Consider the following 18,589-nt stretch of genomic DNA (forward strand, 5'->3'; position numbering starts at 1 on the left):
CCCTCAAGAATTCAACCAGGAGACCTGGAGTTTGATTGCTCGCTCTGATGTGCGCTGACCACCAGGGGGAAGCGCGGATTGGAGAAAGGCTCTGGCCGGCAGCCGGAAGGCCCTGATAGGCCCTGATTGCCCACCAGGCCTAGGGAACCTACCTGTGCATGAATTTCATGCACCGGGCCTCTAGTTAACAATAAGCTAATAAATTATAGTTGTTTGCTAAGTAAATATGAAAAGTCAAATGAAAGGAAAGCACTTGATTAGCTGAGAAATGTCTTTTTAATAAACTGACAAAAAATCATTTCCATTTTGCTTATGTATTGTGTGCTTCAATATTCTCATAAATATTTTCTGAAGTATTTTAAAGATATAGATATATTACATAACTGCTGAGTTGTCTCATGTAACATAAATTTCAACTGTTCCTTGTATCAATATACACACCAAGGTAATCCACAGATCTAAAGCAACTAGGCCCCACTGAAGTTTACAATACTTTTCTACATTCAGATGTTATTTCTTGTAAATGTTTTACCAAAAAGTAATTCAAAAAGACTACCAGTGAAAGTGCATGATACTGTTCTTTTTTTTTTTTATCCTCATTCAAGGATATGGTTTTATTGATTTTTAGAGAAAGAGAGGAACGTCGATGTGAGAAACATATGCTCCTTGACTGGGGATTGAACCCACAACCTACATATGTGCCCTGACCAGGAATTGAACTCACAACCTTTTGTTGCATGGGGCTGTGCTTCAACCAACTGAGAACCTGGCCAGGGCTACGCTGTTCTTTATGGAGTCAGATTACTTACTTAGAATTCATTCTATGACAAGCAAAAGTTTTCAGGCCACAAGAGTCATGATTTTGCAAAACTTTACATGTAGAGTATATGGAAATCTAAAAAACTAATTTTCAAACAGATATTTGTAGGACCTTTTGTTGTTGTTGTTGTTTATTGTGCTACTTTATGGCTGAATCAACTTTTTAAATTTATGAATATTTGAAAACATATTATGAGGTGCAAATAATTGAGTATGCAAAAGAGTCTCTTTGTACATACTCATATGTTGTTTTACTTTACGATAAAGAATAATGGGGTTGTTTTTCCTTTTATTCAATTCTATGTGTCTACCAGTAGATGGCGGTACCACGCTGGTTTCTGTCAGCCTTTTCTTTTTTTTTTTTTTTTTCCCTCAAAGCTGTTTTCTGATATATGTTGGGTACCATAGAGTGAATCTCAGAACAGGAAGCGGAGGCATTGCAGAGAGGATTCTGGAAAGGTCCCTTTGTGTTCTTGTCCACAGAGAGAGCAAAGAAAAAAAAAACATTGTAATTAATTTGTAAACCTCTGTGGCCAAAAATGTGAACAACTGCAAAAGAAGGCACACTGCACTCTAACCATCTTGGATGCGGGGCTTTGTTATGCTGTGATCCCTAAGGCTCTCTTTCATCAGGTAAGCTGGCAAAACCTTTCATTATCTGCACCATAGAATCTGCTACCACATCATTTTTCTCATTTTAAAATCATCTTCATACTATTTTAACCTAATATTGTTTGAATGTAAATTACAGAAACCAAAGACATCATTTGATGTGTAAACTGCTTACTATTCCTTTCTCTCTCAATAGAAACAGAGCCTCTGTCTAGAAATGGTGACTTATGGTACAGACTAGGCATCACTGGTCCTGTGGTTCAGAAACATGCAGATGTTTGATTCACTGTATTCAGAGACAGTATTTTTTATTACACGAAGCTAACCTAATGGATTTTATGGCTGTACATCTCTGTTTAAATATCTAGTGTGTCTAGTATTTTTAAACATAAGTGTACAGTGAAACTGGAACTATCACTGTGCCTTAGTCTTTCATTTAACAGCTTTAAAGGGGCCGTGAGTATAGGGAGTGACAATAAGATAGAGGTGTTTGGCTGTTTGAAACACATTCTCTTTTTTTCTAAAAATCTATTCTCACTGATGGAAGAAGATCACCAACACTAACCGTTAAAAAAGATATTTAACTTTATAATAATAAAATCATCTCTCTATGCTCCATAATGTGCAATTTCTTTTATGTTTTGATATGTTTATTTCTATATTAGTTACCTTTTAAATTTATTGACTTAAAGGGTATTATATCTTCTTGATGCATTGTCTCATAAGCTTGAAACATTTCAGGTTTTTTTTCCTGTATAGATTTAATAATTGGTTATTATTATTACTGTTATTAATTACCAGGGAGAGCTGCATGAGCCAAAAAAATAATTATTTATTTTATCTATATTTTTTATAGTTTTCTCTAAAATATTGTATAGAGTAACTACAAATGCATCATTCAATTAGCTATCACATACTTAGAATAAGAAATTATTGGCAGAAAATCTATAGGTAGTAATTGAAAGAAGGGGCTTAGAAATCGTAAAGTTGTTGTTTTTTAATATAGCAGGTGGTGTAGTGTAGCATATGAGGACAAAGATGAAGCATAAGTGACTGTAGGGATTTGCATGGAAATATTTCATCACTGTCACTTGAGTAGTAAGTGCCCTGTGTGAAATAAAGACCTCTGATTTCAACCTGGCTTCCCAGTCAGTAATGGTCAAGAGGGCCTAAAAATAGAACTCAAGGCCTCTGCTCTAAAAGCAACGGTCATTTTCAATGATGTAGCAAAAACACTGATTTTTCACTTAATGTTTTAAAATGAGTAACAATAATACTCTTCCTTAAAAAATTACAAACTAGTGGATGCCTCTGAGAAAGCCCTGGGTCTTGTATATTTCAGAACTTCTACCATAGGATATAAACAAAACTGCCTCTATGAAAAGGCTTCCCAGAAATGGATGTTAATTGACTCGTGTGTACTGTACGTGCAGCGCCTCTCTACAGGTGACCAAATGTAACTTTGTTCTGTGTAAACACAAGAGCTGGTCTTGATGGAACTGTTTTACATTTATGAATGGATGTTTACATTTGGCCCTGAGTGTTAGCAGTTTGGGGGGTTTAGTTTCAATAATCTCTTAGTTATTTGTCTATCTATGAAGTCACAATGTAAAGAGGTGACGTAGACAAAGTTAGTCACAAAATGTTTTGATTAAATGTATATCACATAAGCTTGTATATCTTATTCTTTAGAAAAAGCTAATAGTAACTGCATAATACTGTAATTTATTGACGCAGTAGAGAAAATAGGTTGAGTACTGAGATGGAAGTCTTAGGTTTTGGTTCAAGTTCTGCCCCTAAGGAGATTTGTCACCTCAGAAAATTTGACACCAAGTGTCACTGAAGCATGTTTTCCTTGCCTGTAAAAGATGGGAATTTGAATCAAGGATATATAAGATATATAAGGACACTTTTCAGTTTTAAAATTCTATGATTCTAATTTATCTGGATTTTCACCAATTGATTTCTCAGCTTAACTGGTACATCTTTGACTCTTACTGTGTTGTATATCACCACTAATGGTGGGCTAAACATGGGGATAGAGAAGTCGAGGGAGAGAGATGTTTTAAAGGTCCTTGGCCTGTTCCTTCTGTGGTGCCAACACCTAGGAAGCAATGTGGAGAAGTGGTTAAGAGCTAGGGCTGGCAGATTGAATCCTAGCTCCACTATTACTTGACAAAGTATTTAAACTTTCTGAATCTTTATTACATCTTCTATCAAATAGGCATGACTATGCCTCTGATGCAGGAATGTGTAAACAAAATAATGTCTGTTCAGTGCTTATTCTGTATCCGGAGACATGATTAAGTGCCCACTCTCTTGCCGTCCAACCCCCACCAAACAGAACAGGTTTTCTTGTTATTATCGGTGATGATGGTATAATATCTTCCACCACAACAGGAAGATATTATACCATCTGCCAAGGAATTCTGCAGTTGAAAAGTGAATAATTCTCATCTTGGAAGAGTGCCCTTGCTAAAACAACAGCAAGATATGTTCCCTGTAATGATGTCAATTAGTGCTAACATTGTGGACATTTCCTGGAGAGTTTATAGAACTCTCATGATATCTTCTGGAAGAATGTTCTTGCCCAATGGTATACATAGACTCCACTTAAAAGGGTTTATTTTTTCTTCTTTTTAACAAAATGGGGGCAAGGGACTTTATTTCACTTGTGCCTTAATAGTATAGACCGATTAGGCAAAAGTCTGAAGATTCACAAAGAAAATCTAGGTTTCACTAAGAATCACATTTAAATGCCAAATAATTTCTATGATCATCAAATTATAGAGCTTAAATCCCCCAAATAAGTGCATGTGTTGGCTATGCGATCAACTCACACCCTCTCTACTGCTTAAATCCTATTAATGGTAAAAGAGAAGGTGGAAGGGCCCACTGTGCCTGATGAAATTGTTGACATACTGCAAATCCCTGTTTCCCTCCAAAGGTTTTCTCTGTGTCCAGCTTTGTGCTCTTGACAGCTGTGTGCTCCTGGGATCTTCGGGAGCTAGAGCTGGGATGTCCTCTTAGCACCCCAGGCCTCCCAGGTCTTCCCTTCAACCACCCTGGGCCTCTTTAAACTGACTCAAGTAACGGCGCTGTCAGTTTCATCTTCATGGCAGACTTAATGGGCTCGTGATTAGACAGATCTGAGATGGCGGAAAGTTTGGAAGGCTTAAAGAATGAGGGTGAGGTTTCTCAAATAGACAATGCTTTGCTTGGAATTTGTTGCTAGTTCATTTTTCCTGATACTAGGTCACTCCTAGCCCTTGTGATTCCTTAATTTTAGGGTTGAAGTTAACGGAAAGCACTCATAACTATAAGCATATTAAGACAAATGTGTTTTTTCCCCCCACCAAAGAAGGAACATGTGACTAGATGGTGAAATTTCTTTGCATGGGTAACTGGGCAGGTTACTTTTTTCTCACTACCATTCATGTATAGAAACATTGTGAACTACCTGAAGGTTGGAAAGTAATGTTTCATTTGTCATCTAAAAATATATTATTCAATCTTCCTAATATTGATGGATGTTTCACCAGTTTTTCCAAATGATGGGAATGAATTACCCACCTACCCCTGAAATATAATTCAGGATATTAACAGTATACTTCTGTACTTTAAAGACCTAGTTTTTAAATTTAGATTCATTTTAATTGTAAATCATCTTTGCTTCCACTTGAACTTTGCCCGTTAACAATTTTAATGGCAATCGTTAGAGAATCTGTATCTGAACTACTACTTCGTGAGGTAGATTGTTCTTGGGAATACTTATAAAGTTTGAGAAGGACAAAAGCCAATTCTATTGTTGCTTTAGGTTGCAAGTTCACACATTTATCTTCGATTGGGAAACTGCCTTTTAGTTCGGCTTTACCTAATATTTTTCACTCTGGGATAAAGTTAACCCATTCTTTGGATACATTTTAATAGGACATATCAAGTGTACTAGTAGATACATATTTCAGAGCAGAATATTGTTAATTGTGGTCTACTTGATAAAACAGTAATAAATAAAATTTTGCTCTCTTGCTAAGTAAGCAAAGACATGCATTGTCCTCTCAACTGCCTGAGTGGCACCAGCTCTTTAGGATCTGAAATCTGAATCTACACCCAGACACATAACTCTTTACAATTTATATAAATACCCACTCAACTGGCTACCGTGCGTTTTAATGTGCCAAGCAAGTGATTGATTTTTTTATAGTCTACCTCTTTTCTCCAGAATGTCAAGCGATAAAAGATCGATGGAAAGTATTTTAGAGAAGTTTCTGCCCAAGATAATATGAACAGAGAGCAACTGCAAAGTAACTTATAAGCAGTGCACATAAACATATGCTAGGTGGTGGTTGTATAAGGGAATTCTCAGGGGTTGTTTTAGTTCAGAGGAATCTTTTGAAAGTCTGGAGTTATTTCTGTAATAAGTGAATTAGGTTTTCATCCTTTGGAGACTGCCTGTGGGGAGCTCTGCATGTGATTAAGCTCTGTGCTGGAGCAAAGTGAAGGAAGTGACGGGCCTTGAATTATTAAGCAGCGGTTTAATATTGTTTTATTCAATGGGTGAATTTAAAGATGGGAAGTCACTCTTTAAATAACTCTGGCCATTTTCTGCCAAGAAGCTCACTTTTGGGAATTTTAATATCCTGATATTCAGAATATACTTCATTCTTACTTGAGTTGTACAGAACACTTTGTCCGTTTCCTTTCCCAAGAATTCAGGCTGGAATAATTCACTGACTCCCAGTTCTCATTGCTAAGTGACATTGTGCTTCTGCACAAGAACCTCAAATATTCTTGCATAGGGTTAATGAGACATATTATGGGTTTAAGCCTGTATTTGTGAACCTGTCACCTGTTGGTTAGTTTCTCTGTCTCCTTGGTGTGTTTGCTTGTGACATTTATATTTGTTCTCTTTGTAAGTTATTTTTGTTCTACAAAGTATTCTGGGCATTTTCTTTTCAAGGAACTTACTATATTGTGATTGGAAATGACCCTAAGAATAAATTTTCCAGGAAAACAACTCAAATTTCTACATGAGCAGAGAAGATAGGAAAAATAAGTGAAGCCAGTCAAAGTGGGACTAAGGAACTCAACAGCCCTTGCTAAGAGGAGGAGCTCCTTAGGGCCAGAGAGATGTCAAATCAAACCCTTTCTCCAAAGAAGCTTAAACTTCGGATTTTCATTAGGAATCTCCCTCTTGTTAATTGTTGTCATCTATTTCAAATTACTTACAACACTGGATAAATCCAACATTTCCAATCCAACCAGTACTTTTACCAATGAGGGAAAATAAACCTCATGAAAAGGAAATGGCTTAACAATTTTTAGAGGCATAGCCACTGGGACTAAAGATTTTTTTTTCTATTACTCCAGGCTCCCCCAGCTGCCCACCATTTGTCCATCTCTTTCATTTCAAGTCCTTGAATATTCTACATACTTCTTTTTCCCCCACTGATATTTACATCTCCAAACTTCAGGGGATGTTCCCTAAAGGAATAGTTACCCACACCTTTGATTGCTTTTAATGCTTCCCTTGCTGTGGGTATCTTGTTACTGATATGTTAGTTGGTGCAATATATAATATTCTCCCTTCTGCCCTATTCTGAAACCATTGAAATTTGTCTTTAAAGCTTAAAATTTAGGCCAAAACCGGTTTGGCTCAGTGGATAGAGCGTCGGCCTGCGGACTGAAAGGTCCCAGGTTCGATTCCGGTCAAGGGCATGTACCTGGGTTGCGGGCACATCCCCACTGGGAGGTGTGCAGGAGGCAGCTGATCGATGTTTCTCTCTCATCGATGTTTCTAACTCTCTATCTCTCTCCCTTCCTCTCTGTAAAAAATCAATAAAATATTTTAAAAAAAAAGCTTAAAATTTAGAGAAAACATATGTCCTTTAGCTGTGAAATGGTATAACTTTTACTAATAGGATATTTACATGTCCTTGAATCCCACAGGATCTCCAAATCCTAAAATATCTTTAATCATACCCAATAATGATTACAACTCAAGTAAATCCATTCTTAAATATTAGTTTTCAACAACTGTATAGGGCTTTACTATCAATCTTTATATATTTATGGCAGTAATTGAATTATATTATTACATTAGCATTGGAAGAACAGACAAAAGTATAATTCACAATCACATTGCATTCTATTTCTTTTTTTAAATTTTATCTTCATTATTGAAAGTATTACAGATGTCCCCTTTTACCCCGTATTAACCCCTCCAGTTTGTCCATGCCCCCCACACCCGCAAGGCCTTCATCGCACTATTGTCTGTGCCCATGGGTTATGTGTATATGCATATAAGTTCTTTGGTTAATATGTCCCCCCTCCACCTTTCCTCTGAGATTCCTCAGTCTGTTCCATGCTTCTATGCCTCTACATTTTCTTTCATTGTATAAAAAATTGGTAGTATTAGATAAAAATATATATCAAATACATATATCTGGAATGAGAAATTCTTGGACAGTAAGTGGAAAAACAATAAAAAGCAAAATGAGAGTAAAAAAAAATTAGATTTTTAAAACCTCAATAAAAGTGACAGGAGGAACAAATAGACATGCAAACATTCTGAGAGAAGAAGAAAGAGCTAAACCATGATAAGTTTATTCAGTGAGCGGCCCACAGCTCTGGCTGCATGTTGCTATTGCCTGCAAAGCTAAAAAAGAGCAATGCTTGGCTCCACCTTTCACCAATTGAATTAGATCCTCTGGGCTGGTTTGTGTATCAGTGTTTGTTTAAAAGCTCTGCAAGTATAGTTCAAACATGCAGCCAGGTTTGAGAACCAAGTGACTAGAGCAGCGGTTCTCAACCTGTGGGTCGAGACTCCTTTGGGAATCGAACGAACCTTTCACAGGGGTCGCCTAAGACCATCGGAAAACACATATATAATTACATATTGTTTTTGTGATTAATCACTATGCTTTAATTATGTTCAATTTGTAACAATGAAAATACATCCTGCATATCAGATATTTACATTATGGTTTATAACAGTAGCAAAATTACAATTATGAAGTAGCAACAAAAATAATTTTATGGTTGGGGGTCACCACAACATGAGGAACTGTATTAAAGGGTCGCGGCATTAGGAAGGTTGAGACCCACTGGACTAGAGGAAGGCAGAAAAAAATAAGAGAACTTAATGGGACCTTATCTAGAGAAGTGAAAATTGGCTGAGAAATGACGTCCAAAGTAATTTCTTTATATGCTAATGAGTGAGCCCATGTTAACTAAAGAGACTATGCAAATACTTAAGAAAATAAAAAATACATTCATGTCCATTTCTTTCTTGTTTGAACAAGCTGGTGTTTATTCTATATGTGTGAGCAGTTTTATATTTCAAATTGTTAATTCCCTACCCTTAACTCTATCTGAAAGTTGATTCAGCTGCTTATGATACATTTTGCAAACTAACAATACAAACAATTGTGCACACTTGGAAATAAGCATCCACAAACTTCAATTTGTAAAATCAGAGATACGCCCTTTTTTCATTCTGTGCCTTATGAATTGCTTCTTTGAAACTTGTTCTCAATAATCAAATAAGAGTGTCTATTGAAAAATAATCTTTGGCTGTCCAGGTCAGCCAGCTGGAAACAAAACATTGATTTCTAATTTTCAAAACTGCAATTGTGGAATATTCAGAGAAAAGGCAGCTCTGTAAACCAACACATTTTAAAAAGCCAAAATGCATTTAAAATGTATTTTCAGAAAGTGGTATTTCTCAAAAAAAAAAAAAAAAGAAATGAATTAATCTAGTGGAATTAATAATAAATTTCATTTCTTAAAAGGAATTCCTTTACCAAGGTGACTCAGCTTTTTCAACTCTTTAAGGAGACATTCACTGGGTTAACACCCCAGTTGTTTCCATGTTGGTTTCCCCACAGTCCTTCCCACAGCTGAGGATGACACAGTGGTAGCCTTTAATAAAATAATCTTCTTTGTCCTTCAGAGCAGATTATATCCTAAAGTCTTTCCTCTAGAGAAATATCCTTTAATATTTCCACTTAACTATGCTTTCTTCACGACCTCTACCATTCTGTCCACCTGGTCAGTAAAATGATCACTGTGTAAAAAGACCTATTAAATCTCAGGATGAGAATATCCACATTCTGAAGCTGGAGGCTGGCACATCTGTGGTAAACATTAGCAATGCAATGGTATGTCTGAGGCTAGATTCATGACGGATGTCTGTGAAGCAGTGCTTGGATTCTCAAAGTGGGATTGCATTATTTACTTACATCTTACCTTTTTACACACAGCACTTAGGTAGTCTGCAATGAAAATATAAGTAACAAACCAGTAAAATATTAATAAGAATGCTTTTTGACATTCTTTTGACAGAGAAGGTATGCTTTTTTGAAGAAGGGTCACCTTAAATTATTCAGTCAATGTAGAGAACAGAAATTTATTGTGCTATAACCATTCCCTCCACCAACATGGTGACAACTGTGAGAACTGACTTGATTCTTAGGGGAAAAGCATTCCAACTTGTTATTCAAAGCATTTAGTACATTTTGAAAAGGAAAAGAGTGATGCCTGGGAGTAAATAAAAAGTGGCAGAGCACATCCGAACCATGATGCAGATCTCTATACAAATTAACACGAGAGTTAAGATGCACCACCAAAGCCACAATAATGACCTCTCTCTTAGACATTTGTTAGACATGTTGTTTACTTGGTGCCTTAAAATTACCCTGAATCACTGTAAGACACATTTCTTTAAAATACCCATCAAATGCAGTCTAGTGGTGCCACGTGTCAGACAACAGTCTGTGAGATCAAATGAATCACAAAATAATACATGTTTTTCCCACCAATCCATATCCCTCCGAAAAGCTAAATTTGAGGAATTTTATGCATGACAATATACTTTCTACTTATTTACTTAATTTCTTCCTGAGTAAAAAATTTGAAGACTAAGTATTGAAGACAAAAAAGGGAACTTGATGTGGGAACTATTTGTACTTTCCAATTTAATTTTAGTTTTTGTAAACCTAGAACTGCTCTAAAAAGAAAGTCTTTTAATTGTATTTAAAGATGGGACACTTAGTCATAAAAACTTAAGACACTTGTCAAACGGTACCAGGAATGTGAACAGAGCCAGCTTGCCCTGAGGAGACCCAACAGGGACAAGTCCAATACATCTTTGTCAGTCCAGGCCTCGGCTTGAAGACCACCATTTGCAGAGCTCAACTCTGCATGAGGGTATGCTTGCTAATGCCAAATGAATGCAAGGCAGCCACTCCTGAGGGATTAGAGATACTTTCAATCTTGGGATGTGCCCCAAAGCCTATACCTCACACCCATTTTTTTTTTTAGAGCACACCTAAAAAAAGAGATCTCATTGAGTGCATAAAATTGCATACCAGAACCCTATCCATATGGACAGGAACATTTCTAGTAGAAAAAGGATAAACCAAAACAACCAAAATACATACATACATACATACATAAATGTGGGACACTTAAAAAATGAGTGGATCGAATGTCCTTGTGTTGGACAGGCAATTTTACCAAAATCCTGAATTATCCATGTCCCTGAGGAGATATTTTAGGTGGCACACCTGGAACACTGTAGGAACGTCAGAAGTTCCAGTTCCGTCTTCTCTAGCATCTCCTCCCTTCAGCTCTTCTTATGCTTCTCCTCATGACTGTGTCCTCCCCAGCAGGGTCTTATTTGCTAGTCCTCAGTCCTGGGAAGCACGGGAAAGACAAGCGCGGTCTTGGCTCTCATTAGCAGTTTGGTTGCTGCCATCCCTGTCTTGGGGAAAAATTACATCATGTGATTTCCTTTTACCTATAGCATCCGGCCCTCCTTTAGCCTTCGAAGAATTGATCTCTGAACAGGGCCCCTCCTGCCTTTACATGCGGAGACCTCCCCCCTTGCATTCCTGCTGCAGTAGTGGCATGCTGGGCGCCTAGATCAGGGCAATGCACACAGAGCCTTGCTCCAAGGTTGGTGCCAATGATGCGCTCAGCTGCTGAAGGAAAACACAGACCCTCTGGGTACTGAATTCCAGTCCCAGAAATAGATATTTTCATCTATTCTTTCCTTTAAAAGGTCCTATTTCGGGGGGGGGGGGGGGGAGATTAACCAGCTGACTTGTCATCTTTCACTGAAAACTAGACAAAGTTTTGTCAGTGTTTTTCTTTTTAACTGCTATTTGGATAGAATTTCCCAGGTGAGAAGGTTTCTCATACTATAATTTCATGCAGAAATCGTGCATCAGAATTGAATATCTAGAGTTAGAAAGAATTCGAGGAATCGTTCTTTTCAGTAACCAATTTTCCAGCTATGCTCTATTCAAGGCATTCCTATTGACTCATCATAAACATGGTTTACATTTAAAACTAGCAAGTCCCTAGTGCACTACCTCTAGTATAGGAAGACAGCCTCTGGTAGGTATAGCACAGCCTAGCTCAGTCACATGATTAGTCAGTATTCAAGTACCCTTGTTGTTCAGAGCATAAGGTTATTGCCCTGCCTCAAGTAATTCCCATAAGGGATCAATGTTGGAGTCTACCTCATACAGAGAGCTAGAGCCTGGGCACTGGACTAGAGTTTGAGAGATAAAGGACACACTACAAAAGAACTAGTCAATTTCCCTCCTCACTTTTACAAATGCGGACACTGATCATCAGAGAGGTGCTGAGTGTTCAATATGTCACAGCAAGTGTGGGCAAAGACAAATCTAACATACATTTTACCTGAAGTGCAAGTCTCATTCCTTTTCTTCTGTTTTTCTTCCTTTCTTCCCTATATTTTCACTGAAACTTGTTTCAAAAAAGATGGGGCAGGGGATGTTACACTGTCACCACCTCACAGTAATCTGATACCCCAGCACTATCACCATCTCCTGTGGGGCGTGCTCGGTAGAGAAGGCCCCTCAGGGGCTGGGTTCTGGCTGGTGAAGAATCATGTGAGGGCTGAACATCTGCCCCACCTGAAGCCACCTGTGTTCCAGTTGCGTTTACCACTAGCCCTGATGTGAAGGCAGTGAATACAGCCACTCAGCTCCGGGCTAGATCCCACTCAATTCTTCGTATTTTAAACCCCAAAGGAGTGCAGGAAACTTGTCAAGTAAGCACCACCATCTTGAAGTAGCAAGTTGTACCTCAAGCTCCCTGTTCTCAAGTTCCCTCAGGTTGCCAAGCGAAAAAGGCGATCGACTCAACACTCGGTTGTGTAAACAGTGCGCTGTCATTTTGATTACAGTCAGTAAACAGTCTGTGGTTGCCTGGAAAGAAATTGCCTAAAGCACAAGCACCAGCAAGCAGTAGGAGAAACACGGCCCAGGGCAACTCAGAGGGCTATTATGGCTGAAGCAAAACGGATGTGAGGGTAGGAATGCAGATCAAGAATTGATTATTGGGCTGAGAATGCTGTTTGCTTTCTATTTGTCATGATGCCAACTTATTTCAAAATAGAAAGCTTCCTATAAGTCTGTTGTATTCTGGCTTAAATGCCCTTTCTGCTCCATATGCTCATGCATGCATGCACACAGATGTTTGCTCATGGACAAAGTAGCATTTTCACTGTAGTGTTTCTTTGTCCAAAATCCTATTACTTAAGGACAAGAACAATAACCTGACCAAATAATATCGAGAATCAATCAATCTAGAGAGTGCTGCAGTGTTTTCTAAGAGCATTTCAGACTAGGGGATCACCTCCTTCCTTAATTCATGAATTTGTTTATGGGTTTGATCCCTTGGAGGAGGGTGAAGGAGTAGGAGAAAGGTGTAGAGTAGACCAGCACTCTTCAATAGAAATATGAGGCCAACATAGGTACTTAAAATTTCTAGATGCCAACTTGAAAAAAAGACAAAAGAAACGACATGCCCAAAACATTATCATTTCAAAATTTGGCAATAGCAACATTTCAAGCTTTCAGCTACTGCACATGCCGATAGCTGCCAGGTTGAACTGTGCTGTTGTAGAATTCATTTTAACTAGTTGTATTCAAGAGATACTTAATAATGCCTGCTTACTTCTAGGCTTATAGTCTACCCAGGAGAGACAGAAAATGAATAATCAACATAAATAAGCAAATTATCCTATATAATAAAGAGTTAATATGAAAATGGTCGTCACACCCTCACTCCTCACACTGAAACGGATCAGACACTCAACACAGGGAGAAAGGAATGGGGACCAGCCAGGCATAAATGAGCTCGCAAGAGAGGAATGGGGACCAGCGAGGCTGCCACCCGGGAGAGGGACCACCATGGTCCTGGGTGCCAGCAGCTGGGGCTGCGGTCCGGGGGAGGGACAAGCCACCCACCCCACAGTCCTGGGCGCCTGCGGCTGTGGCCTGGGTGAAGCCGCCCACCCACGGTCCCCTGCGGCTGCAGCTGCGGCCAGCCCGGGCGAAGCCGGCCCAGGTCCTGGATGCCTGTGGCCAGCCAGAGAGAGGGAAGCCTGGGTCCTGGGTGCCTGCGACAGGCCAGAGAAGAGAGTCCTGGGTCCCAGGTGTGGGGTGAGGCAGAGGCAGTTAGGGGCAATCAGGACAGCAGGGGAGCAATTAGGGGCTATCAGGCCAGTAGGGGAGCAGTTAAGTGTGATCAGGCAGGCAGAGGTGGTTAGGGGCAATCAGTAAGGCAGGCAGGGAGCGGTTAGGAGCCAGCGGTCCCAGATTGCGAGGGGCAGTTGGACATCTCCCAAGGGGTTCCGGATTGGAGAGGGTGCAGGCCGGGCTAAGGGACCACACCCCCCCTGCACAAATTTCATGCACTTGGCCTCTAGTATACTACATAATAAGGTGATAAGTGCTTTGGAAACAATAGAGTAGGATAAGCAGCTGAAAGAAAAGCACAGCATGTGTCTTTGAGAAGATAAACTTTTGCCAAGACTTGAAAGAGGTCAGGGAGTTAGGCATTCAGCTGTCTAGAGGAAGAGTGTTCCTGAGAGCTGGAACAGTGTATGTGTATTTGGCTAGTGCAGAGTACAGCCAGAAGCCAATTGGGCTAGAGAGGAGTGAGAGAGGTGGGGAGCAGGAAGAGATGAATTTAGCTAGGGAACTGGAAGGCTGTATCATAAAGCCTTATAGGCAATTGGAAGGAGTTTGGCCTTTTCACTGGGTAGCCTCTGGGCTTCTGAGCAGCAAAAGAACATGATTTGATTTCTGTTTTCCCCAAATCACTCTAACTACTGGGTGAAATGAGGCTATATGGGAGTCAGGCTGGAAGGGAGACAGTGACGAAGCTATTGCATGCTTCTGTGAAATACTGCCATAAATCATTCCAAAGTTCCAGGTTTGGAGGAATTATACTACAGGACATTAAATAAATGAACAAATGAGGCAGGAGAAGCTATGATTGTCATCTTTGAGAATTCATAAAAATGAGAGCAATATACCCAGCTGGTGTGGCTGGGTGGTTGAGCATTAATCTCTGACCAAGAAGTTGAGTTTTGATTCCCGGTCAGGGCACATGATGAGGATGAGGGCTCGATCCTGAGTGGGGGTCACGTAGGAGGCAGCCAATTGATGATTCTCTCTCACTGATGTTTCTATCTCACTCTGCCTCCTCTCTGAAATCAATAAAATAATATATATGCTAGAGGCCCGGTGCATGAAAATTCATGCACTGGAGGGGGGTCCCTCAGCCTGGCCTGCCTCCTCTCACAGTCCGGGAGCCCTCAGAGGCAGGAGGCAACCCAGTGATCAGGGGAAGGCGATGCCCCCATCACACCTCTGCTGCTGCCACTGCCGGCAGTGCAATCCTCGGCCAGCCCTGGTTACCTGCGCCTCAGGTGGCCCTGGGTTGCTGGCCATCTGAGGCTTGGCTGCTCTTTGGGCCAGCCCTGGGCAGCTGGGGGGCTGAGGGGACTGGGGGACTCTGGAGGCAGGTGCTGAGGAGACTGGGCACCACCATCTTGTGGCTGTGGGTGCTGTCATCTTTGAGGGCATGGCAGTCAATTAGCATATTCCCTCCTTATTGGCTGTGGGTGCTGCCATCTTTGCAATGGTGTGAGGGTCAATTAGCATATTCTCTCTTTATTAGGTAATATATATATATTGTTAAAATGAGAGCAATATGACTACCACATATGTTTCTAACTTCAGAAAACCTTTAATTCTGAACTCAATAAGCCAGTCATTGTCAAAGTGTGGTCCCGGGCCAGTGGCAACAGCAGCATCTGTGTGCTTGTAGAAATGCAGAATTTGGGACCTCTCCCATATCTGCAGAATCAGCAACTCTGGGGTGAGACCTGACAAGCAGTGTTTTAACAAAAAGTCCTCCAGGTGATTCTGATGTTCAGTTTTAGGGACCACTGCTTAAAAATGCGAATGGTGAAACTAGATGACCTGAAAGATTGATTTCAATGTTAAAACACTGGGCTTTCAAGTTCAAATTTTAACATTTATATTCCTTATAGAATTAAGATATGAGAAAAATGATTTATGTATAAGAAGCATAGACTCCTGCTTAAGAACAAATAAAATCTTTTAAATCACATATTTAGAGAATTTTGATTTTTAGTCATTATATCCTACCTTTTTAAATAAAAAACTAGAGGCCTGGTGCACAAAATTCATGCATGGTAGGGTCCCTAGTGGCTGCTGGCTGTGACCTTCCTTCATTCCACACCGCCCCCTGGTAGTCAGCGCATGTCATAGTGAGTGATCAAACTCCCAGTTGGTAGAACTCCTGAGGGGACACTTTGCATATTAGGCTTTTATGTATATAGATAATATAAAGTGGTGCATTATTTTTAAAAAATTAATGCACAGTAGGAAGTCGAAGAGAAAGGAAATGTAGAAAAGTGTAGATGATAAACCCATTAAAGACTGTGGTTCATGAAGTTACTCTTCCAGAATGTACATTTTGCTCAGAGACTCCGGGGTGCAACATTTTTAGAGTGAAGGCAGGAATGAATTTTATACAATGCAAAGAAAGGAGTCCCAGATTTTCAGTTAACATGAACACCATGAAGCCTTTGGAGGATTAAACTGATTCAGGAGAACATCTGGAGCACCCGGAGCAGTGGACGGACGGTTTGGTTCCTAGACAAACTTGCAGTGTTTCAATGCATAACATCTTGGTGGTTTAGCCATTTGAAGTTATCTCCTTGATAAGGGCCTCAATCCAGATGAGCAGCTGGTAAGGTAAGACTATTTCAGACATTGCAACACCAACCGGCATTCCCACCCAGATGGAAGGCTGCCTTTTCCCCAGGGGCAACGCTGTGGGGACCTGCTGGGAAAGTCTGGGAGTTCCTCGGCCACAGCTGTGGATCTGCTGCAGCCCTTGCACAGAGCCGAGTCCCCCGGGGTTTTACAGCCGAGTGCATGACAGAAATGGTTTTGAACTGGAAAATTCTGAAGCAGGTACATCATGCTATCAACATAAAAAAAGATAAAATGGAATGAAAGGGAAAGAAAATAGCATAAATGGCCCCAAATAGTTAAAGGATAAACTAGAAAGACAAAATGATGGTTAAAAACAATGGAGCTGGAGTAAGACAAAAATTTAAGACCCTCTAGGGCAGTGGTTCTCAACCTTCTGGCCCTTTAAATACAGTTCCTCATGTTGTGACCCAACCATAAAATTATTTTCGTTGCAACTTCATAACTGTAATGTTGCTACTGTTATGAGTCGTAACGTAAATATCTGATATGCAGGATGGTCTTAGGCGACCCCTGTGAAAGGGTCGTTTGACTGCCAAAGGGATCGAGACCCACAGGTTGAGAACGGCTGGAACATTTGAAAGGATAAACTGTCAGGATAAAATAAAGTAACACAAAATATAAAGTTACATTCATCTCTTAAAAGTTCAATTGTTGATATTAGTATTACAGTTAGCAGCATCAATAGTAAAAATAAAAATGGGTGAAGAAAAATAAACTTAAAACATTTTGTCCAAGGTTCTCTAGTGACACCCACCCTTTTCAGAGCAGCCTCTGTCATGCTCTTTGAGCTGTCACTTCCTCACTTGTGGCATGAACTTCCCCATGATTTCCGAATGCTGAAATTCCCGGAAGGTAATTTTAGAGGCTCCCTCTCCATTTTGGGGGAATTCTCTAATTCCAACGCTTGTATTAGATAATCTGAAAGTAAAGTTTCTGAACCATTTTATCTCACCACTTTTTAAATGGGATTGACTGAGTTTGATTTTAACCATCAGGAAAAGATTTATTAGATTAAACCTTGTATGTTGTTTTTTTTTTGGTAAAATTAAATTTAAGACATCTGTTAAGCAATGTTATGTAGTGTCCCTAATGCTATGTCCTAAGCAAAATTTCTTTCTTCAGTTTAGTTCTCAGAGAAAGTATGTCTTTTTATATACAGCCTTTAGGAATTGTTTGTTTGTTTGTTTTAATTGTGATGCTTTTTAAAAACATGTTTTTATTGATTTGTAGAGAGAGGAAGGTAAAGGGATAGAGAGATGGAAACATCAATGAGAGAATATGATCATTGATTGGCTGCCTCCTGCACGCCCCTACTGGGGATTGAGCCCCCAACCCAGGCATGTGCCCTCACCAGGAATGGAGCCTGTGGCTTCTTGGTTCCTGGGTTGTTGCTTAACCACTGAGCCACATAAGCAGGGCAGGAATCATTTTTGTTTTGTTTTTCTAAAATAGAAGAGAAAATATAATAAAAACAAAAGCCTTGTGATCTGGCGCGCTTCCACTTGTTCTTACTTACTGGGAACATTAGAGCTGAATCCCAGCCTTGATTGTACAAAGCACCCATCTCATATTTCCAGGAATCTCTACTCTTTTCCTTCAGAGCAGTCTTCTCAAATTGTAACCCATGTGCCACCTGCACCAGATTCACTGAGGAAGTTTTGTTTAAAATGCAAATTCTTGGGTCTTGCCCCACACCAACTTTCTTGGAGTCTCCAGAGATTGAACCCAAAAATCTGATTTTTTAACAAATAGCCCAAGTGTAGCTCAGAACTGCTTTTAAGAATCCCGATTGTTAACTCAAGACATGCAGTTTTATATGATGGTTAATCTGTAAGCCATGGGCTGCTTTTAAAGAGCTAGAAATCTTACTGAGACATATGCAACTTGAAATAGGAGGCCTAAAGTGGATCATGAGGCCATACACAGAACTCACAGCTATTTCCCATGGATTCTTGGAATTGGAAAAAAAAAATTTCTCCCAATTGGAGCCCAGGCCATAAGCTATATTTTTCTGATCTGCG

At 39.7% G+C, this 18,589-nt stretch overlaps 1 protein-coding gene across 1 annotated transcript in view; it reads left to right on the forward strand.

Moving 5' to 3' along the window:
- The first annotated feature begins 1,255 nt into the window (after window positions 1–1,255).
- LOC139015274 (sodium channel protein type 3 subunit alpha) overlaps window positions 1,256–18,589 on the forward strand; it is a 107,913-nt gene continuing 90,579 nt past the window's right edge. The window contains exon 1 of the mRNA XM_070422845.1: window positions 1,256–1,452. The gene's annotated coding sequence lies outside the window, so the exon portion shown is untranslated. The remainder of the gene's footprint in view (window positions 1,453–18,589) is intronic.

The sequence above is a fragment of the Myotis yumanensis genome, unplaced genomic scaffold (genome assembly GCF_028538775.1).
Source record: "Myotis yumanensis isolate MYYU_CA2020_CCGP unplaced genomic scaffold, mMyoYum1.0.hap1 SCAF_8, whole genome shotgun sequence".
Classification (NCBI taxonomy): domain Eukaryota; kingdom Metazoa; phylum Chordata; class Mammalia; order Chiroptera; family Vespertilionidae; genus Myotis; species Myotis yumanensis.